This window comes from Octodon degus, unplaced genomic scaffold (genome assembly GCF_000260255.1).
Source record: "Octodon degus isolate 3935 unplaced genomic scaffold, OctDeg1.0 scaffold00033, whole genome shotgun sequence".
NCBI lineage: Eukaryota > Metazoa > Chordata > Mammalia > Rodentia > Octodontidae > Octodon > Octodon degus.
Genome location: NW_004524609.1, coordinates 11,031,853 through 11,040,869, shown reverse-complemented (window position 1 = coordinate 11,040,869; position 9,017 = coordinate 11,031,853).

Sequence of the window (9,017 nt, the reverse complement as noted above, 5' to 3'; positions counted from 1 at the left end):
GCTTCTTTCACTTCTAATATGGCATATGATCCTTTGAGACCAAAATGATACATTAAAGAAGAACTGATTTTGTCCTGGTGGCATTTTTTTTTTTTTCAGAACCGGGGATTGAACTCAGGCCCTGGCACTTGCCAGGCAAGCACTTTTTCTACTGAACCATCTCCCCCGGCCCCTTGTGGTAGCATTTGAAAGACAAAAAGAAAATGTAAGAAACAGTCATGAAGGAAAATTTATTTTCTCCAAGGTAGATTCCACTTCCAGGGTCTTTATTAAGCCTGTATTATGACTCATTACTTAGCTCTTGAAGAAGAACAAAGATGCAGAAAACCTAAAACTCTAGCTTTGGGGGAAATTAATGGTTTTCTGAATGTGCATTCACACCATCTCTCTGTACATATTCTACCCAGAAAATGAGCTCTTTCCAGCAGGGAAAACGTCCCTGTCAGAATAATGTTAAATTAAATAAACAGAGTCTAATGAAATCTGTTATTATGAGCTCTCTGGTCATGCTCAGGCATGCTGTCTCAGGGCTCCTGTTTCCAAATGTAATCATAAATCTTTCATCCTGTTTTGCTTCTGAAAATTTTAATATCTTTCCTTTAATGTTGAAGACTACATCCTCATTTCAATCTGTAACATTTGACGTCTACGTCTTCATTAAATCTTATCTTTCAAAGATAAGAAAGTTTACATTTCAACAAATCAGTTTTAAGGAGATAAAGTCCACTTGCTTAAAAATAGAGGAGTATTAAAAATGGAATTGTAGTAGAGGAATAATAGTTACAAAGAATGGGTGCATTCTTTCGGTTTTTGCGATTTTTGTTAACATTGCTTTAGTCAACATGTCTGTTACGATTATCTGTCTTTCTGGTTTTAGTTGAATGCAGGGAACAATTCCAACATATAGTTAAGAGTCTGAGTTAATCTGCCTTGTTTGCAAATTGCTTGGGAAGGTGTCATTTCATAGGCAGTTATTTCTGTAACACAGGACAAAAGCAAGAAATACATTTATTGATAATAGCCTGTAGAAATCAACTCTTTCTTCAGCATATCACTCATAAATGAGTCATAATAATTTATTGTACCTTTCTCTGCCCTGGTTGCTGCTCTAGGGAGATATGTTGTACGTAGTAAACTAGATCTTGGTTTCCAACCGACTGAGTCCTGGATTTGATGTGCATTTGATACATGACACTTGATCTTAGGTGCCATAGGAACTTAAAACTCATTATATCGAAATCTCAGCTCAGATCTGCTTTTATTAGGATCCTTTAGTTCTTTCACATTTCTTATCTGCATTTATGAAGCTGCCAAGCATGCTGACTCAAGTCAGAAGCCTGCAGATTGAGATAGACTTTTCTCCTCACATTCCATCACGATATTTCAATAGTTAGAACCTGCCAATTCTTTTTTTTTTTTTTTTTTTTTTTGATTGCTGTGTTTCTTCACTTCTTAGACCTTCATTTAGATCCTCCTGGAATGTTCTGTAAACTGCTTTCTTGTTGGGTTTTATGTCCAGCTGTACTTTCAGCACCAGTCTATCCTTCGTGATGTTTGATCTTGTGATTTCTCTAAAATGCCAGGTAGCCGTGCCACCCTCCGCTGTAAGCTGCTCCACACCTGTGCTGCACACAGGACTTAGACCAACTCCTCAGCACAGCCTACAAGAGGCCCTGGGACCCAGCTCCATTTGCTCTGGGTCTTGGCTCATGGACACAGCCACCCACATCTCCTGAATGCAGTAAGATCTTTCTGTCATACTCATGTTTTTCTGGATGGGTTAAGAGCTTTCTTTCCTATTTATTATCTTTAAAAACAAAAAAGATAAACAAAGGAAAAGAAGCACTTCAGTTATTAATTTTAGTCTTTTTAATTATTTATTTGGTACACGGCCTCACTACACAGCTTGGACTCACAGTGATCCTCTAGTCTGGAGGCCCAGGGTTCCAGGGTTGGTCCGGGCTGCAGATTGAGCCTGGGTCCTCGCACTTTTGCGCTTGCCAGGCAGGCACTCAGACCGCTGAGCTATCTCCCCAGCACAACACTTTGGGAAAAGAGACATTAGTTATTTTCAAACTTGCCCGAAGTCACTGTACATTGGATTAAAACGGCGCTTATCAGATCTATCATCATTCGATACGTCTCTTATTGCCTATCTTTGCTGCCTCTGTACTGTTAAGTCCAGAATTTCTTTTTCTTTTTAAAAAAGAATACAAAGTAGTAAAAAAAATAGAAACAATGCAAAATTTCATTAAACAAAGTAATAGGAATTCAACTTTCGTTGCTGTAGTGTATGATGTTATCTTCAGATTAGTTATTTAGACTAACAGATATAAACCTACATTCTGTTGCAATGATGTTTATAATACAGCTAACGTCATTGAGCTCTGAAAACTGTCGCTCCAATAAATGCTGTTTGTCCCCTTAATGATATGTCAGATCTTTGAGTAAATACTCTATATGTCTACATTTGTGCCTTATGTACATAGAGTTGAAGATGATATAATAATTTAACCTGTCCAATCTTATTAGTTCTGTACTTTAAAAGCACATGTTACCCTCCTTAATTGTCTCTTACTGGGGAAAACACACACTATACCTTTGTTTTGTATAAATATCTTGCATAGCAAATTCCTTGTTATATGTTGTGTCATTTGTTTTATAAGGTCTAAGTAGTACAGGGTAAGCTTCGTATCCTATGTAATTCAGGACACGGACACCACACTTGAATCACATGCTGCCTCTGAGAAAGATGCTACTGATTCACAAAGTACATATGATTTGTGCAGTTAATGCAGGATTGAGATGAGTTGTCCCAGCGTGGCTCACTGGCTCATAAGGTTCAATGACAAACAGGTTTAGGTGAGTAGAGTAGGAGCAAGATGTCAGAGTGTGATCATTGAACACACTGAAACATGCTGTTTCAAAAAAGCGTGCAGTCAAGACTCCTAATCCAGGGGCTGGGGAGATGGCTCAGTAGACTAAGCACTTGCCTGGCAAGCACAAGGGCCTGAGTTCAATCCCTGGTTCTGAAAAAAAAAAAAAAAAAGACTCCTAATACAAAATAAATACAAAACTTGATGCTTATTGTCTAACTTGTCTAATACCAAGAAACTCTCTGTGTATTTGACTATGGCCACCCTTCCTTTACTGATCAATGGTAAGCCCTTCTGGCACATGTAGAGAGAGAAAAGATGATCACAGCCATAGCTTAAGAAAGAATAATATCTCAAGCAATGAGGATGGAGAACACAGGGACCATTACTTCTTTTTTTTTTATTTATGTGTGTGTGTGTGTGTGTGTGTGTGTGTGTGTGTGTGTGTGTGGCCAGCTCAGCCCACCAGGGGGCGGGGCTGGCTGGCATGTGGTGCTGGGGGATTGAACCGCGGTCCCTGTGCTTTGCTAAGTTTGTTCTAAGTAGGTGCTTTAGACCACTGAGCCATCTCACCAGCCCCCATTACTTCTTAGATCAGGGTGGAAAATACTATTGGGGATGCTGTCTGCTTCTCCTCTCTCATGTTAATTGTGCTATGCATATTTTTGACAATAAAACTTGAAGCAATTATTCTAGTAGGCTTTGCAGTTGCCTGATGCTATTGTATAAAATTGGTATTGTTAGACAGACTACTAAGCCACTGCTGTTTTTTAGTGTTATGAATAAAGTGGACCTACCCAGCAATCTGGAGACTGAGCCAAAAGGATCACGAATTATTTTAAAAACCTATCTATTTATTTTTATTTGGTACAGGGCCATATGATGCAACTCAGACTTGTAGTGATCTGCCTGTCTCAGCCTCCCCAGCACTGAGATTACAGGTGTGCATCACCATGCCCAGTTTTGGAGCTGGCATGGTGTGCCTATCATGTGGTACCAGAGATTGAACCTGGGTCTTTGCACTCGCCAGGCAGGCTCTTAGACAGCCAAACTGTATCCCAGCCCAGTGATCATGAATTTGAGGCAACTATGGGATAAACAACAAGCCCTGGTCTTTAGGAGAAAAAAATGGATATATAAACAGTAAAGCACAAGTCTAGAGAAAAACTTTGTCCAAATGAAGTCAACAATAATGTTGTGTCTCTGGCCTTCTTATGGTATGAGAAATGAATAAGTATCCCTGAAGCCATGTCTTAAAGGGCCAGCATCCGTATGTACGTATTATGGTTTCTGTCTCCCACTCCCATCCAGGCATGTAACATAACACGTTTTAAACTATGCGTAACTAAATACCTACTCTACCTAGATGGATTAGTTGAGTTTTCTTCCTGAGACCAGTGAATGTAAATTATTCTTGGGAGCACAAGGAGCTGGGCATATTGTTATTAGTGTCGCCATCATCATTGGAAGGCACAGTCACAAGAAATTTGCAAGCACTAAATATCGTGCACGGACTCGAACCGTACTGCCGCCATCGCTGCTTCTCCAGTATACTTGTAGCATGGATGTTCTTGGGACCTCTACAATGATGCATGTGCCAAGAGTTCTCCTCTTGACTTGGCGCCATCCAATTCATTTTGGGTGAAGCCTAGATATTCTTGTAGATCATCAGTTTCTCTGGGGGTCACTCCTTGGACCAGAGGGTGTTTTCCTCATTCTTGTTACCTTGAGGTTCTTTGGGATTCCCTGGTTCATGTGAGCAATGGAACCCAGGGTTCTGAGCTTTGCTAGGGGATGGAAACCCAGGACTCTTCCTCCTGAGCAGACAGCTGTCTCCCTGGCTTCTACCCTCTGCCCGGCTCATGAAGTATTCCATCTACTTCTGTCTGTGCAGAGGTGCACAGCCTCTGGGGCTGAACCAGTGGGGTCAAATAATGTTCTCACCATTTAGTATAATTAACTGCAACTGCTTGTCGGTTGCAAGCCCCAGTGCAGCCAATACAAGCAAGAGGAGGCCAAAGAGAATTTTTTCCTCATTATTAAACCTAAATCTAAGCACTTGTCTGTCTGTAAAAACAGAGCAATGGGAGGAAAACTGAAACCAGTTCACGGGGTCTGAGGTTTCAATAAATGTCAGAGAACGTCAAGTCTGTTTGGATTGCAAATTATTGCTGGCTGACAGTCTTACTATTTTACAACTCAAGATTGCTGTCATGGGGGGGACATGGGTGCGGGGGGAGCCTCTCACATCACAGCCAGAGGGAAACAGAAGTTACCAAATACTATAACAATCATAAAACATTACAAGAGGGACTTCAGCTTCTGCTAAATTTAGTCTTCTTAAATGCACATCCCGAGAAACAATGCCACACAACACTCTGATCTTCCCATTGGGTTGATGAAGTGTTGGATTTGCCCATGACTGAGAGCTCATTTCTCTGGTTTACCCATTCTGAACTTTGCTTTCTCCCTCCCAATTGCTGAGCCACTTGAAACATCTGAGAGTGATAAAGAACCCTAAATGTTTCAAGGTGAATTAATACCTTACTACATATCCTGGAGAAACACACACCAATAATTTGAGCGGTGGTTAAGGCTGTATTTCAAATGGATTAAATGAGTGGGCAATTACTGATTAAAATAAACCTAAGGCATTCACATTCCAGCTTGTTTGAAGATGAACGCTGGTCAGCTGTGTTCTGTTGGCAGGAAGGCTTTTCATTTGTAGAAAAGTGTGCATTCCTTTTGATACTTCTGATGGAGTTTATAAACATTTTCATTTATTTTTTATTTTTCCTGATCAATGCTTACCAAGTGCTGAGGACTGGGTTAGGTGCATAGAAAACCAAAACAGTGATGGTCCTCATTTTCCCTGAGTTGAGAGAAAGTACAGTTATTGTAACCAAAACTTTCTGTTTTAAATAACTGAAAAAAATCCCTCCAAATAACTTAAAACCAAATTAGGAAAATTCTTCTTATGTACGAAGCTATCAATAGTTCCAGGTGAAAGGTACACAGCATGTCTTTATAAAAAGCCTGGAGGTTAGCATCAAGAAAATGTGAAAACCAAGATCATTTTCTCAAAAATTTTAGGGGGCCAGGAGTGATAGCTCAGTAGAATAAGTGCTTCCCTGGCAAGCTCAAGGGCCTGAGTTCAATCCCCAGTTCCGCAGCCCCCACCCAAAAAAGAAAATTAGTGACAGTACTTCCTTCTTTCTGGGTATCTTGTAGATGGACTTGCTCAACTTTCTGGTTTTTATGTTTGAATATGCATAGAATTAAATACGGATTCTTAGGCATGCTTTCTATTTTAATTATCAGCTTTCCTAATTTCCAACTCAGAAAGGATGCAGGAGGGAATTGGAATGTCCCACTTGGGGTCAGGTATATAACTTTAGTGGTTAACACTTATCATAGCACTCAGGGTCAACAAAGAGTGACTTAAATCTGAGAAGAAGGACTAAGATGCTTGCATTCCTGTGGTTGGCTGATCTAGTTACTAGGTCAATACACCTTGTTTTTAAAGCAGCACAAGAATCAGCTTACAGGTTGAAGGTGTCACCTGAAGATATGATGAGACTGGAAAGAAGACAGTTAGTGAGCTGCGTAGTTCTCTGACAATAAATCTAAGAGGGAAAAATTGATTATGGCTTCTGTGTATTGCTTCTGGACTCCTGAAGAAGTCTGTTGTTCGAAGCATGAGCTCCTTCCTATAATCTTTATCTCAAGAGAATCTAGGTGATCATGCTGGGAGCATCAAATAACCAACTCCTGTATTATAATCCAATGTTCAGGTGGTCTTGAAAGTGTATAAAGACCCGTATTTCTGCTAGTGAATTCACGATTAATGCTAGCTCCCTGTCCACATTTTCTGGGATGATCATGAAGTTAAGGTCAAGATCTAACCCATCATCTAGGCGACAACTGACAACAGAGCCAGGTGACAAATGCCAGACTATCAGAGCTTCAAAAGCAGAGCCCAAGCCAGGGATTAGAGTAAATGTATTTTACTAGGAGTTGGCAGGAAAGATTCAATGGAAAGTCAAGAAGAGAGAGACCAAAAAAAAAAAAAAAATGGGGGGAAGACATTCAATTAAGGCCATGTGACTGAACCAAGTATAATTGTAGACAAGTGGACAGTAAGCCTACTAGGGAAACTAGGAATCATGGGAATCACATGACTTAGAATCACAGGAAGCAAGACAACTGAGGGGACTAACAGACATGTTCCAGTCAAGTATCTTAGCTCTTTCCTAGGATTACTACTTCTCTGACAGGTCCAATTTGCCGTGCTGGCAGCAAAGAGGTCTCCAGAAGCCAGAAAAAATCCCTGGTACAAAGAAGATCAGATGCTGGTAGCTGTGCAGAAATGGTGAGAGGCTTGAGGAATGAGTGAGACTCTAAATCACCTACAGCTACCCAGCCTCTCATGTGCCCTAGTGCCCAATATTAACTTTCTTTTGCTTCAAATGGATTCTGCAAGGCACTTGCCAGGCAAAAGGAATTGAATAGCATATGAAGAAAAGATTAGTAGAATAAGCTATACTCTGTTGCCTTTTTAAAAATCTCTTATTAAGATATTTATTTGATATGGCATCTCACTATGCAGCTTGGACTTGTAGTGATCCTACTGTCTCAGCCTCCCAAGAGCTGGGATACAGGTATGCACTGCCACTGGTCTTGGTGGCTGGCTTAGAGCACTTGAGGTTCTGGGGCCAACATGGCATGCAATGCCAGGGATTAAACTCAGGTCCTTGTGCTTGCAGGCAGGCGCTTAGACCGCCAAGCTATCTCCCCAGTCCTACAGTCTGCTTTCAGTGTTGGAAGCAATACTCCATTTTGTATCTTGCTTCTACCTTGTGTAGTTGTTCCCTACTGAGACTCAGCATCTCTTTTGTTCTCTAATGCCTGCCAAGGACAGCTGTTAGACTTTAATTTCCGATGATCTGAGGGTCTAGATGATGATATCTTATTATACTACTACTTTTTTGAGATAATCGGGGTCCATAAGTGCTACCAGTTGGTTGACAAAGCATGTTCCAGCTACAGACAAGAACCATAAGGAGCAAAAGGCATGGCTGGCAGTTGGAAAGATGTCAGCTATGTTCACAGGAATAGTAAGAATATAGGGATTTGAGCAGAACTCCAACCAACATCTTCTCAGCAAACATAATCTCCTCACAATACTGTGACAAGTACCAACAAAATAAATCTTAGAGACCAGTGAGAAGGATGTTAAAAAGATGTTTGTAGACATGCCTCTTGGTGAAGAGCAATATTTTTAAAAAATCTCTTTTTTCCCCATATGATGATAATAGAGAGTCAAATTTAGATGCAACAAACTGCTTGTCAACACTTAGAAAAAGATTGGAGGAAAGGGGGAGTTTGTGAATGAGATCACACCAGCTATCCAGGGGAAGCATGACAGGAGGACATATGGTTGGAAATCAGGACCATCTCCTCGGGTGAGGCCCTGAATCTTAGGAGAGATCCCAGAGACTCCTAAGAGTCAAGAGAATTGGTGTAAGTGGCGAGTAATTATGTATCTCGATATGTCCTAGTCCATGCAAGTCTTTTTTAAATTTTATTATATTGAGTAACAAATATCAATGAGACAGTTTCAAAGCTGATTAATAGGACATTTTCAATAATTAATACACTGTACATTATTATCTTCTTAGTGGTTATCCATAGTACAAGAAGCAGACAGAATATCCTGTCCAAACACTATTACTACAAATCTTTCTTTTCACTGAATTAAGCAAAAGTTGCTGTATACCTATCCTAACTATTCTGTATATACAAATACAAAATGGTCCTTCCTTTGTATCCCCCTTTTTTGTTCCTTTGTATCCTGTCAGAGATGGAAATTCTATTGGCATCTAAATACTATAAGTGCTTGAATTCAGCAAAACAATTCGACACAGTCTAGCAGTCCACAGTAGTAGTGGGTTATCTGCAGAAGTTGTTGACTAGAGCCTTTTACAGCTCAGCATCTTAATATGGCTTTACTTTATATACCTCATTTTTATACTTTTCTGCTGGATGTTTAAGACCAAGATAAAGCAAGACCTATATAACAAGAAATGTAACTTTTGTATCTGATAAGGTCAGTCAAGTCCCCTCAGGATTTATCCTTAA